The sequence below is a fragment of the Neolamprologus multifasciatus genome, chromosome 18 (assembly GCF_963576455.1).
Source record: "Neolamprologus multifasciatus chromosome 18, fNeoMul1.2, whole genome shotgun sequence".
In the NCBI taxonomy this organism is placed as follows: Eukaryota; Metazoa; Chordata; class Actinopteri; order Cichliformes; family Cichlidae; genus Neolamprologus; species Neolamprologus multifasciatus.
In genome coordinates, this window is record NC_140456.1 from 33,439,693 (window position 1) to 33,455,547 (window position 15,855).

Consider the following 15,855-nt stretch of genomic DNA (forward strand, 5'->3'; position numbering starts at 1 on the left):
GTCCACTCATGGGAATTATAATAGACCTGTCGCTAACCGGGGTATCGATCGGGTTTCCGGTACGGATCGGGTAGTGACAAGACCCCCCCATGCTGTGTGTCCCAATTCAGGGTATGCACGCTTGAAGTACGCGCACTACGCGTACTACGTACGGTGCGTACTATAAGTACAAGAAGTGAGGAAGTGAGAGGCTTGTGAAGTGGGACAGTCTAGCCTTCGTTGCGCTGTTCAGGTTGCCTAGCAACCATGATACTAACCGCGAGAAACACGAGATTGTGTGACATAAATGAAGGAGAAAAAAATGTTTTGTTGGTCATTCATTTGCCATGACATCACTTTGATTAGTTGAGTATCTGAGGTTGAGACCACAGGACCGTAAAACATGATTGTTGGGCTTCATTTCTGTACTGAACAGTCATTACAAGAGTAGTTAGTAAATAACAATTAGCTCTTGTTGTTCATGAGACTAAAATCATCTCACTGTGGTAATGTAAATATAATATGGCCAATACTATAGTATTGTCAGATTATTATGACACACACACATATATATATATATATATATATATATATATATATATGTGTGTGTGTGTGTGTGTGTGTGTGTGGCCAACAGCAATGTTTTAATGTTCTTCATTATTAAACATTTGCACATAAATAAGTGACGTCATATTCAGCACTTACTTTTGACAGTTCACTCTTAGGCCGCTCCTTTCTGCCGTATTTTGCGGCAAAATTATCCACACCGCAGCGCTATGAATTGTGGGATATATGGGACCACGAAGCGTGCACCGGACCACGCTTGATATTTGGGGAAATCAACGGCGCATTTGGAGTATGCGTTTGAAGTACACTTCGAATTGGGACAGCCGTCGTCGCGTGGCGGTGACGTAATCGCACTTAAAATGCGTACTTCAAGCGTGCAGACCCTGAATTGGGACACAGCACCTGTGCACGAGAAAATGCTAACTTCCTGGTTTGAGACTGGATGTGGGGTTGTACATTTCCGGTAACTTTACTTTGCGGTCAATCGCTACTGCGAAGATATCCTCCAAAATCATGTCCAAAACTCGAAAACGGAAAGATGGCGTTAAGTTACAAAGAGCAGAAGGTGGGAACACTCACCACTGTTGTGTCATAAAAAATCTAATGATCAACTTTGACGTTTAAAGAGTTTAGATCGATCAGTTGTTTACATCACTCAACACAAGCAGAACTGCAGCAGAAGACACATCGTCCACATTCAGAAGTATCTCTGTATAGCGACTGGTCTTATGATTTAAACAGGCAAATGTTCAGCATTCAAACTACAGGTGAACAACAGTCAAACCAGGTGTTTCCCGTTATGTTGATATCAGCTAGTCAAGTACACACCTACACAGCATGTCAACAAACCGTGAAAAAAGCCACACAAAAAATGAATGATTGCTTGTAAGGGTTTCTATACATTAGTATTTACTAAGGGTATGTTGTGACTTACCTTCAAAATTACAGCGGTCCCTCACTATAACGCGGTTCACCTTTCACCTCGCTGTTTCGCAGATTTTTTAGTGCAAGTTTGCATGCTTATATTTTTTTTACATCACATTGTGTCCTGCGTCCTGATCGCTGCAGACGATCTCCTCCGTGCCGTCTCTCCTGTACAGAATCACTGCATCGATCGCTAGCAGTGTGACTCTGAAGTGCAGTGCTGTATGTCCACGATGTCCACGAAACGTTTTGCAACGTCAAAAAATAAAATTGGCAACTTGATTTCTCCTATCGCTGGTTATTTTTAGAACATAACACCCGCGATAAACGAGGGACAGCTAAGAAATATAACATTTGAATCACTTTTCTCTTTTGCTCTGAGGCGTGGGGGAAAAATATCGACAAGTCGATGAACATCATTTACAGATATATTGGGTAAATGCCCGAGACATCTATAGAAATGTAAATCGCCGCTTGATTCATTCATTTGCTTAACTTGTTTTGGACCGTAAACCAGGCGTGAATAGGACACCGGAAACAAAGCTCCCCACAGGAGTTTCCGCACCGGAAGTAGCATATGCTAACGTGCACATAGTCTGTTAACCCACTAAATGTTGTAGTTGGATTGCCAGTGAGCATAATATATGTCAAAATAAAGTAATAAAAATGTAAATCAACACAGTAACATCAATAAGGAACAAAATTAAATACAATTATGTTTTGAAATCCACTCCTGTGGATTCAAAAAGGTGAAAGGGGAACACCATCTCAGAGTCGAAGAGGGGGCCTGAGAGTACATCTTTTCATCTTATAATGCTGTGAACAGCAATGGTACTCATGGCTATTTGTCACTGGTCATGACAATTTTCATATTAATGATAATATGAAGGAAATTGACCTCATCGTCCAAAGTCATGCTTCCCCCGGCAGTATCACTTAGGGATAGCATGTATTTTTTGACTGCTATGCAGATGATACCCAGCTTTCTCTATCCATGAGGCCAGATAACAAACACACGTAAACTACAGAAATGCCTTCAAGATAAAAAGACCTGCTTCTTAATTCATATAAAACTGAGGTTATTGTACTTGGCCCTAATAATCTTAGAAATATAGTTTCTAACCACAAGCTTACTCTTACTGGTATTGCATTTAAAATCCTTCTTATCACATACAAGATCTTGAATAATCAGTCCCCATCTTATCTCAAAGACCACCTTACCATTACAATAAGCACATCGCTCTCAGATCGCTGGTTTACTTGTGGTTTCTTGGGTATTTAAAAGTAGAATGGGAGGCAGAGCCTTCAGCCTCCAGTTTGGTTTCAGGAGCAGACACTATCTCTGTTATTAAGATTAGGCTTAAAACTTTCCTTTTTGATAAAGCATATAGTTAGGGCGTGAATCCTCCATAAGTTATGGTGCAATAGGCCCATAATTAATGGACCTAATGCAATACCTTCCCACTGTTGCCAAAGCACTTTCTCATAGGGGTTCATCCGATTGTTGGGATTTTGTTTTTATTATTATACGGTTTTTACCTTAGACTATAAAGCCTTTACAACAACAGTTGCCTTGAGGCAACGTTATTGTTATTCGTTGCTATATCAATAAAATGTAATTGAGTTGGTGCCATTGTTAGTCTCTTCAAAGTCATCAAATGATAAGTACTAAGGTCACACCATATAATGCCAGCAGAGGGTGCTGCAGGTTCATGAGGCCTTGAACCTGCAGCGCTGACAGTGAAGTGCGAAGAGATGGCAACTCAGTGTCCAAGTCACAGGGAAGGATATTTATAATTTGCAAGCAGCCAGTGGTGGACTAGCTGCACATATGCTTTGGTTCACAGGAGGATGGCGCAAAGAGCACCTGAATCTGAACAGAGCTGTAGAAAATGATATAGAGTTATTTAAGATAAGTCATGCTTGTTTAATGAGGTGAGATGCAAATTTTGTATCTACAAAAACCCATTTTTTCCTTCGTATCATTTGTGTGTGATGTTGCTTTGCCTGAACCACCACAGATTCTGCTTCCTGGACAAAACTGCCATTTTATCCTCAGATGGCTCATGTGTGAATGTTGAAAAAAAAGGTAAAACCTAGAGAAGTAGAGGTGAAATCAAATCCCTTCAGCAAACAGTAAAAAGGTCAGTGCTGACGCAGACCTGGGAGCAGGCTGTCCTCCCTCAAGACTATATTCTTAAGTGGCTATAGATTCTATTTGTAGCATTTTACCTGTTTACTGACTCCCCCACTCCAAAACCAGGTAGCTGCACAAACATACTGCAGGGTTTGGATGGCCTCTTGTGACATCACACAAGGTATAAATTTCAATTGGCTGCACTGTGCTGTCAGACCACAAAATGCAACATCAAGAGCAACAGAACTCGTGTTTGTCAAAGTTTTCATTTAGTCAGAGTATTTGACGAAATCCAGAGATATTGAATATATGAACAATGCTTCTAATTATATACACAGACACCCAATGAAAAGTAATTCCTTCTATATTAAACAAAAGTGTTGCTGAGATTGTGTTAAATGCTAAATACACTCACCAGTTATTTTATTAGGTACATCTTGTAATGTCAGAACTGTCTTAATTCTTTGCAGCATAGATTCAATAAGACATTGGAAACATTAATCAGAGATTCAGGTCTATATTGACATGACAGCATCACTCAGTTGCTGCAGAGTTGTTGGTTGCACATCCATGATGTAAATCTCCTATTGCACCACATCCTGTGGAGGCAGAGTACAGTGAACTCATTGTCATGTTCAAGTGTGCACTCTATCATGCAAATGTCAGAGCAGAAACTGAGACTCATCAGACCAGTCAACACTCTTCCAATCTCTTATTGTCCAGTTTGAGCCTGTGCTGATTGTTGCCTCATTTTCTTGTTTTTACCAGGTTTAAGCACCCGATGTGGTTGTCTGCTGTTTCTTCTCTGATCTCTGGCATGAATAGAGCATTTTCAACAAGGGAACTGCCAATGGTGCATACAGATTTTCTATTGTTTGGACCATTCTCCACAAACCCTTCTCTAATCTCTTCATACTTGAGGAACAAAGAAAATAATAATTCCAACTGACAAACGTAAAAGACCATTGACATTTTTTCCAAAAAAGTTTATCTTCCTCTAACATGTAAGGTTAGGATAGGGTTACCAGGACTTAGACTGTAAACTGTTAAAGAAACAACATCATGGTGATGCCTAACTTTGAATTATACTATTAAATAAACTCAACTAAAGTTTCTGAACCAAAAATCTTTTTGGAACTGCTATACTGTATAGTAGCATTGAAGATCATATAATGCCTCCCTTGTCCGCATCACTCTTCTCCTTTTAGAGACATGACCACTTGCTCAACATGCAGCAATCTCCAGAACACCCAAGAATAACCCACTCGGTCCTTCTTCACACTTTAACTTAAACACCGAGTTCTCCTTCGTTATGGAAAAAACCAAAAATGAATATCTTAACTATTAGGATTCACTGTGTGTACTCAGCCTACCGTAACCAACAGGGGGGCTCCAGGCAAGCATGGGCAGCAGTCTGACAACTATTTTTGGTATAAGTGGAAAATTTTGTTTTTGCATGGGGACCAACAGCAAAGGATCAGGAGAAAGTCAGTGACTCCTGGGGGACTGTGGGAAACAGTGACCCTCTGCAACACTCTGCTGGCGCTGAAATTCTGCATGTGGGTTACCAACAAAACAGCAGGCGAGGGAGGGTTGCCAAGCCCATAATTTGACTTTGGGATCAGTATGTGTGTGCGAGTGTGTTTGGCTGGTGGGAGGTGCGGAGCCAGAATTCATCATCCTTAAAATGCTTCCCACCTGCAGATGAAAAAAAAAGTTGTAAAACTTCCAAGGACCGAAATCAAGTCAGTTTTCTTCTTCGTGTCAGCATTTTACACGAAAACAGACGAGGTGAACCACTCCTTAAGCTAGAAACACTGCAGAGGAAACCGGTGGGAGGAAAACGAAAAAAAAGGCGAATGATTAAATGAGTGGGTGATAACTAAAACTGACAGACTAGCAACAAAATGTGGGTCTGGAATCTGCTCAGAAATTCACTGAATTTTTGGAGGGACTTTAGCACAGGAGGCCAAGAGCCGTTGTAGTTTCAATCAGTAAAAGCAGGACAAGGAGACTCTTGCCAAACATGAGGCAAGATTTCAGAGCAATTAATTTATTTGAAGTGTAACTCCTTACTGTACATAGTCCAGACGACATGTTTGCTTGAGGGAGTTTAGAAACAGTCTGACTGAGTGATATATCGCTCTCGCCCATATTTCTGCCACTTGTCATCGCCCACTCCCTTTCCTCCAGAGTGGGCAGAGCATTGGCACCAACCCTCTTTCCAGCTGGTGCAACCTGTAGGCTGCGCATTCGAAACCACTCATGGTGTTTTTGGCCACTGATTTAGCTAAAAATAAATAGATATGTCAGCAACTCAAATAGAAAATATAGAACATAAAAACAAACAAAAAGAAAATTCATATAATCTGTAAATCAGGATTTAAAATATAATTTGGTACCCCAAGAGTGCCTCTTTGATGTACACAAGATGTATCCCAAATAAACTGAAAATGCTAAAGGCTTTGTGGGGAAGGCTTTGCCACATTGTAGCTGAGGAGGTAGAACAGGTCATTAACAAACTGGAGGGTTGGTGGTTCGATCCCTGGCTGCTCCAGTCCACATGCCAAAGTATCCTTGGGTAAGAGACTAACCCCAAGCTGCTGTGCAGTGTGCTTATGAGATACAGTGTGAATGTTGAACAGAAAAGCACTTGGGTAGAAGAAGCATAGAGGGTCCAACAAAAAATGGAAAGAGTGACTAAAAAAGTAGTTAACGTGACACTAACCCCAAAACTGAGAGATGTAACAAACAATGAAGAAACAGGAAACACGAAGAGCTTGTAAAAACACAACTGCTCACTGTACCCTTTGGGGACCCTGAGAAGCTGTCCATTGGTAAAATTTCTTTTGGTTCTGGGGAAAATTCATTTTCTAATTCTGTAAAGTAGATGACCTGAGAGGAGGATGCTACCAAAGTCAGGAACCAACAGTGTTGGTCAAGTTACTTGAAAAAAGTAATCAGTAACTAATTACTGATTACTTCCTGAAAAAAGTAATCCCGTTATTTTACTGATTACTTATTTTCAAAAGTAATTAGTTACTTAGTTACTTTTTAAAAACATGATTTATCCCCTAAATACTACTTTTCCTGCATAATCCATCATATAAAATGTAATCAAATAAAAAAGTCTAATTTTAAAACTTGTTTTATTAGTTTTAGTCTTTTAACTTTATGCATCAAGCAAACATTAAATCTGCAACATTCTCTGACTGGAAGAAATTAGTTTAACATTTAAACCTATTTTCTGCACATTCCAGCACATAAAATAAAATGGTTTTTTGTGTTTACACTCAGTCTTTCAAATAGATGCAGGTGAAACACAGCAGAAAATAAATAAAGTCAAAGACTAGCGGTCCTGTTGCTCTATTTTCACCTGTAAAGCAGGAGTGGGGTAGGCGGAGGGTTACCCTGGTGCAGGTGTGCCGCAGCGGTCAGTGAAAGGATACGGCAGTTTTTCTGTGAATTTTACATATCAGCGGCAGCGTATTTGGTGCTTGCTCAGAGGTTTAGGGGGGGTTTTTTTGCTGTAAAAAGAAGTTTTCTTCCCATGCAGTGAGCAGCGGATGCTAATGTTTTTGTCACTTTTTATGGAATCAAACTCAAAGTAAGGTCAGTACTTCCACGCTTTAAACGCTGCACGCTCATACTCTCTCCCGCACTCCATTGTTGATCTGCACACAGCTGTTGTCATGAACGTCGCACTCGCTTACGTCATTGTCATGAGACATTCTCGCAAAAAAATCACGATTTTAGTAACGCAGTAACGCAGTGTGCTTACGGGAAAGTAAAGGTAATCTAATTACCTTTTTTGCAATAGTAATCCCTTACTTTACTTGTTACTTGAAAAAAGTAATCTGATTACAGTAACCGATCTCTGGGAACCAACAGCGTAAACAATGAACCTAGCCATCTTGATGTCACCCACTGGTTTCAAGAGCCTGCATTTTGAGGCTTCGGTGTTAGTGTTCTTCCTGCAGCCACGTTTGTTTATGGAACAGGAAGGTACCTTGTTTGGATGAAAGCATGGAGTGCAAAGTCATCAGCTATGCTAGCAAGCTTGACTAGCAACCTGCATCCATAAACTGTGATGCATAGCTAATTAGCAGTATATTGGGCTAGTTGGTAGGCTACCACAACTTAAGTTTAATATCTGGGTTGATTTGTACCATGCAACAAACCACAATATTAGCCAGACACGCAGTTAAAATGATGAAAATGACAATGACACCAGTCAGCTCCAGCTGCCTGTATCAGGATACTTGGCAGTCCACAAGGTGGATGGATGGGTACAGGTGGATGAGTTATGACTTGTTACCTAGAGGATACTATCTATAGAGACCGAAACTGATGGAGATTTTAACATGGGAGTCTAAGGGGATTTACTGACTTCTGAAGCTTACCTTGAGTGGTCACTTCACTCTTGAGGTTGTCCTTTGGAGTTAACCAGTAAAAAGAAAAGTCACCAAAACATAACAGAAATACAATTTATTTTATGATGATGGCAAAATTAAAAAAAAACAAACCCAAGTGAGAATAACTATTAAAAGAACGCTGAGTTTAGTGTCTCACATTCACTGAGGACTCACATGCAGGACTCTTTGGTTTGAGGAGACCAGTGGGGTTTATTTCACATTCACCAGGTGGACACACAGTGAAGGGAATTGTGTTATATATAAATGTGACAGGGGTCCGGGCTCCAGGGAATCCAAGGTGGGGAGGACAGGGGAAAACACCCGCTCGAGCTGAGATACGCTGATGCGAGTCACGCAACGATCCAGTGATGAATGGCTGCCATCCCTCTGCTTAAATGCTGGATGCGTCAGTGAGACTCAGGTGTTTCCATTTCACGAGGGCCGGGGGCGTGAAACTGCAATGACTTCCACCCCGGGACCAACTCTTCCTGTACGTTTACACTGAAATTGAAGCATAACTGACATATTAATGTAGTTTAATGATTTGCCCCCAATGATTCTTTCAGGCTAAATAGATTGACATAAAAGCTAACCGAGTATGACTTTGAGAAGCTTCCAGGTCTGTGTTGTGTCATGAGAAAGAAGACTGAAACTCCCCACCGTTATAAATACACCTCAGCCCTGCGGCCGTGAGATGATTACCATGTTTCGCCACCAAAACACAGCTGCTAACTATGTTAAAATAATAACAACGTCTAAATCTATGAGTGGTGGAGGGCTGAGAGGAGGAAGTCCAACCGCACACTCACACGGCAGCGTGCACACACACACACACACACACCTCTCATCCTGTCACGCAGTGATTGTTAGCCCACATGCTTGGTGTGTGTCCACCCAGGAGTCAACCGCCAGCAGCGACGGGCTATAAAGCATGCGAGTGATTGCACGAGTCATATTTAGAAAGTGCCTCACTTTTACACGCGCACAGTTACACATTTGTACGTAGAGGTGGACACACACAAACACACACACACATTTTACCCATGCACTTCAGTGTTTTTCAGGCATGACCAGATGTGTCCAAATTTCAAACATATCTCACAAAGCCTCATAATTGCTATGTCTATTTGATGTTTCTGTATTTTTTTGACCAACACACACAATCAAAAAGGTTTTATTGCTAAAACAGGCAACACAGGAGTATGTTGTTAGACTTACACAAATACAAGCTGGGACTATTTATTCATTTGCCATGAAAAGACTCGTACTTTTCTTTACAGTTCAGTTTTGTGGATTAAACGTTCCAGGCCTCTGTCTATCATTATTTAAAGATTCATGAGATGGCAGTTATGATTACAAGGGGTAACTAAGTTTAGCACGAGGGGAGAATGAACACTGTGAAGGCTTTGAGTCTGATGCAGATTGACTGAAGCATTTGACGTATGCAGTAGCTGAGAAGTGTGGCAGAATATGTCCTCCATGTCTGTGGGGCCCTTCTCAATGGGGGCCAGGTTAGATTGTGCTAAGCTCAGCATATCCTAGTCAAGAACCTACATTTCTTACCAGTGCACCTGGGTCCATTTAAATGCTGCAAAGTCACCATGTTTTATGGAGATATGCTGGAGGCAAATGGACTGGTTCTTATATAAAAGCCCTCTTCTACTCTAACTGAGGACTCGAAGTGCTTTATGCATTTACAAAAGCACTTTTTTCTCTTTCTGTGTAAGTGGTATATTTGGGTATCTTTGGGTATGTTGCCCAAAGATATTTGGCATGCAGACTGGAACAGACGGGGATCGAACCAACCTACCGATTAGTAGGTGAGCTGCTCTATCTGTGGAGCTACAGCCACCCCACATACAGGTTAATAAGCATATGTGTGTGTTTTATAAATACATGTCACTGTCATTCGCTGCACACAATAAATAATAATTAAAAAAAAAAAACAAACCACAAATTATTCATATTAAATAAACATGTGCATTTTTTGTTGATGAAACATGATTGAAACATGTTTAGATGAAGTAAGTTGAGCTCTTGGAATATTATATATTCCAACACTATTCAATAACTTTTACCCCAATACTACTTGGTCACTTTAATACTACATGTTGTCTTCATATTACATAATGTTCAACAAAGTGTAGAGTGTGGTTAACATAAAAAGTGAATGGATTTACAACAACTACCATCCTGTCTTTATCCGGGTTGCAGAGGGGCTGGGGCATATCCCCAAAGTGATAGGTTAAGAGGCAGGGTACACCCTGGACAGTTTACCAGTCTATCACATAGAGACAAACAACCATTTGCACTCACATTCACGGGTATTTAGAATCACCAATTAACCTAACTCTAATTGCATGAGTTCTTACTGTAGGAGGAAACCAGAGTACCCAGAGAGAAACCACTGCAAATGTCAATAGAAAATTGTACTTAGTCTGCATATGATAGAATACTGCATGATGACCTTTTGATGACTGTTGTTCACTACAAGACTTGTTCTGTTCCCTCTTATCATACAAAGAAGGAGCAGTTTCCTCTTCTAGCAATAATAAGAGCTGAACAAGCACACAAAATAGTAATGTCAAAGTATCTTACTGTATATTTTACAGTTTTGTACTGCCTTTCTAGAATATCATTAAATTTACATAAGTAGACTGTGATTTTACATGTCAAAGGTAAAATAACATAACATCACTGTAAATATAGTAAAACACAATTTACTTGTTTTTTAAATATATATTTTTGTACATATGCATATTTAGATTGTAAAAATACATTCAGAAATGTATCGTAATTTCACAAATATTTGTCTGTTATGTGAGAGAATGATCTGTTAAATTCAAATGTAATACTATGGAAAAATATATAAAATGATTGAAAATGAATGAGAATATCAATAATTAAAGGAGTATTTGAATTATAATTGTGCTGAAAATTTCATGTCATCTAGGTCTGATTCAATAATTCAGAGGTAACAAGTGAAAATATAATTAATAGGAATAAAAACTAAAAAAAAACATATAAAACATTGCACGGCCACGCTGTGCTAATTATATATTTTAAAAAATAAATGTAGAGGTAGGAATTGCAATTAATATAAATCTCAAAGTATTCCCAACATTCCTGAACAGAAATAGGCCTCTGCACCTGGGGTGAGGGTGTGGCCATGAAAACAATGTGACATGCCATTGGATGTTGGGACACATAATAACATGACGCTAAGCATCGGCCAATGAATGTGAGCTAACAACCACAAGGTCGCGGGTATGGCTGCACTGTAGGAAAATCCTAATATAAAAGTATTTTACTGCATTTTACAGTTTTGTTCTTCTAGAACATCATTAAAGTTACGTAAATAGACTGATTTCACATTTCAAATGTAAATGAACATTAAATCACTGTAATGTAATAAAACATAATTTCATAGAGGCCCTGAGTCAAAGTGTTATACAAAACATTAATATTACTGGAGTCAAGATCATGGGTCGAGAACATGAGATTTCCTTGTTTGCTGATGATATTTTGATTTACTTGACAAATCCAAATATTACTTTCCCCAAGCTGTTATCACTTCTGGAGACCTTTAGCTCACTATCAGGTTATAAACTAAATATATTGAAGACTCAGATTTTAACTTTTAATTATTAGCCAAATCAGGAAATTAAGTCTAAAGTTAACTTGAATTGAGAGTTGGAGCAAATTAAGTATCTTGGAGTAAATATCACTAAAGATCTCTCTAAAATATATCATGTAAATTTTAAACCTTTGTGTTATAAAATAAATGAGGATATTAAAAGATGGAACTTAATACCAATTTTAAATTTTGAGTCACGTATTGGTACAGTCAAAATGAATATTTTGCCCAGGATGCTTTATCTGTTCCTAACACTCCCAGTTGAAACAACTGATAAACAATTTCAGGAATGGGATAAAATAATTTCCAGGTTGGATATGGCAGGGAAAAGACCACGGATTAAGTACCAAACTATCCAGTTGGCTAAAGATAAAGGGGGGTTGGGGTTCCCATGTTTGAAAGATTACTATATTTCAGCTCAACTGAGGATCCAAGCGTGTTGGTGCAATGTAGACTACCAAGCAAGATGGAAAGAAATAGAAACAGTTGTCTCAAGAGATTTTCCGATTCAGGCAAGTTTAGGGGGCGTGACACTTATTAAAAAACAAATCAATCAAGGAAACCAATGGATTAACTTGCCTTTAAAACTCTGGTTACAGTTTCTTAATAAGAATGATTGGAATGAAGAGGCCAGGATCTTAAGATGGTGCGCTTATGACCTTGATTTTTTACCCAATAAGTTAGAAGCAAGATATAAAAAATGGGCAGGGCAAGGCTTAATGGCATATTGTATGTTTTATGATAAGGGAACTCTTAGGGACTTCCAATCAGTAAAGATCAATACCAGTTAAACAATACTGATTTTTTCAGGTTTCTTCAAATCAGGCATTATCTACATAACTTTATACCTAAGAGAACACATCTTTTCTCTCTTCCCGTTTTGAATATATTTGTCGAGGCTTGCCAAGCAGATCCTGGCCTCAAGGTGATTTCTAGACTGTACAAGGGTTTACGAGAGGTTAAGAAGTTGAACACTATCTACAATAAACAGAAATGGGAAAGGGAAACAAATATAGCAATTTCAAATGGTATCTGGTATCAGCAGTGTGCCTTTCAGTGAAAAATTTCTAGTTCTAATATATGGAGATGTTTTGGTTGGAAGAGTCTCTGTAGGTTTTTTATTACACCTGACTTGTTTTGGTCTTGCCCACTGATCAACACTTTTTGGGTATCGATTCACTCGGAGTTACAGACCATTTTTAGTATGCAACTCCCCTTTAATTGGGATGAACTTTTGTCTGGATATTTATGTTCAGTGAATGTAGATAAAATGTCCAAGCTGTTATATGGTATTCTGAGTCTGGCTGCCCAAAAGACTATTACTAAGAAATGGCTAAGTGTGAAACTTCCATCACTAAATGACTGGCATGAGATTGTTTATGGGATGTTTAAAATGGAAAGAATTACCTTCTTTAACAGATTTCAATTTGACACATTTATTGAGATGTGGGATAAATGGAAACATTATATTTCGTCAAGGAGACCCGATTTTGTTTGAATCTCTGTAATTCTGTATGTTGAACTGCTCATATTTTTGAACTGCTCTGTGTATATATGTGTATGTCTGTATGTATGTAAGTATGTATAGGCGTATATGTATGCATGTAGGTATGTATATGTGTGTATATATATGTATGTATATGTATATGCATGTGTATATGTATGTAGATATATGTGTATATATGTGTGTATATATGTATATATGACTAAATCAAGGGTGGGCAATCTCAGTCCACGAGGGCCGGTGTCCTGCAGGTTTTAGATCTCACCTTGGGTCAACACACCTGAATCACATGATTAGTTCGTTACCAGGCCTCTGAAGAACTTCAGGACATGTTGAGGAGCTAATTTAGCCATTTAAATCAGCTGTGTTGGTTCGAGGACACATCTAAAACCTGCAGGGACACCGGCCCTCATGGACTGAGATTGCCCATCCCTGGACTAGACGGTACACCCGTTTGTTTATTTTCGATTACTTGTTTATGTCGGTTTATTTGTGTTCTCATAGGTTGTTTTATCTTACGTTCCTTATTAAAAAAAAAAAGTAACACGAGATGGATGCCTTCCTCAAACCACGATCCAAAGCGCGCGAGATGAAATCACGTGCAGTGTTGCAAGATTGAACATTGCTATATTATTGACTTACTTCACTCAAACGTGATATGAACAATTTAATCTACCCTCTCTGCATATCAAGTAGTTTCTACACTATATAGTTACACTTAGCTTTAAAGCATAAGGCATTTGTGTTGAATACACGCAAGATGCTTACATAAACCCAAGAGATGGCCATTCTCTTTTTTTCAGTGTGTGACCAGCACTTTGTAACAGTGGGAAGGAAAACTCCAGCAGATCAGGGATGAGCAGCCAGCTGCCACAACTGGCTGTATGGTTAGGTGCTTGATTTTATACGCCTGTGGCAACAGGGCTGAAAACATCTCAAATCAAACATAACTTGTTTTCAATGTGTGCATTACCTACACGTAGATTGAGAACTGCCCCAACAGCAAAACTGAAAATCCACTCCAACAATTTTGATAGACTCACACTGGAAACCACTGAAAACAAGTGTCACACTGGTGCAGGGCCGTGCAGAGAGGTTTAAAGGGGCGGGTGCTCAAAGTTAAAAAGGGGCACATTGAACCAGGCTGAATAACAACAACACACATTCATCAAGAATCTAATATGGGCAACAAGGCAAAGCAAACATAGCCGATGTTTTACCTGATGGGTACAATGTTGCTGTTGAGGGGTTGCTGCTGCTCCTGCTGCTGATAGTGCTGGAGGGCAGGGCTGTGTTGATCTGAGACTGTAGACATTAAAAAGTCCATAGAAGAGATGGTAGCTGATTAAACAAGTGTCATGAGATAATAACAAAATGCAAAGATTGGTGACAGCGCTTGGAACCATAAGGCAACAAAAACTGTGAGAAATAATTTAGGCTCTGCCTGTGAATCACTCTTTGCTTCTCTTCTTCCTTCCATCCCATCATTTCATATATCACTCTCCACTTGCTGTCTATCTGAGAACAAGGCACAACTTGCTATTGCAATAAACTATAATTTAATTATCCACACCTAACAACTCTCGCACTTAATCTATAATAAAATGATGACAGAAAAATGTTATAGCATTGCCTTTAGTAGCCTCACACAGCTCCTACTGTTTCCTCCTCATGTCCTTACCAGCCATGTCTGGACAATGTTATATCATGAGTAATAATTTAAAAAAATCCATATACATAAAACACACACATGCACGAACACGCAGTGACATTTTAGACCTTCTTCAGAATACTGTATATACTATGGGCATCATGGTGCTGATCCAGAATCCTTACATTATTATTTATTACTAAAGCTACAATAATAAAGCAATGAGGAGGGGGAAGTAATAAATATGAAATAATGTATTTATGATGATTCACTATCCACTCTGTGCAGGGCAAAGCTTATTACATTTTTAAACTGTAGAGATACAATAATTTTACTGCTGTAAAATCCAAATTTTGTCTTATTAAAAATATAAATCTAATAAAATTTGCTTCTTATTGTATGTTCTTTAAAATACAGCGTGTGTGTTTTAATATATTATAATTATAATAATGCATAATTATGTGGACATGCATATTAGATCGTTTTTTAGTGAAATATAATCCCTCCAGAAAGGCAGGAAAAGCCCGGAAACTTACTTTAAAACTAAATATGTTCTAAATACTTTAAAACTAAATATGTTCCCTAAAACGGTGACAGAGCTACAGACCCATGACAGCCTTACCCAGTGAGCTAGCAGCTATGACCAGCACTACATGTGCAGTTAATAAAAGGACAGGTAATGTTTGTCACGCTGTTGCACACACAGCACGCTCGTTTGTTTCAGTTCGTCAGTTGCAACAAGACAGCTGACCAACGTGTACGTAATAAGCTCATACTGCTGTGTGCTATACACTACAGTGTACGCTGTACACCTACTTACTGGTTTTGTCGCATCAGTCTGTGTCTCTGAGTTAACTTGTGTTTCTCCTACAGCTCCGGACCGCAAAAAAATGCGCGTGCTCTTTGTGAGCTCGTTCCCGGCTCGTAACCAGCGCGTTCTGCCGTCAAGGGCGATCATTGGTTAAATGTGATCATGTGACTGATGCAAGCCAGATCCTTTTATTTAGCAAAACTGTGATTAATAGTTAAATATTATTGTTG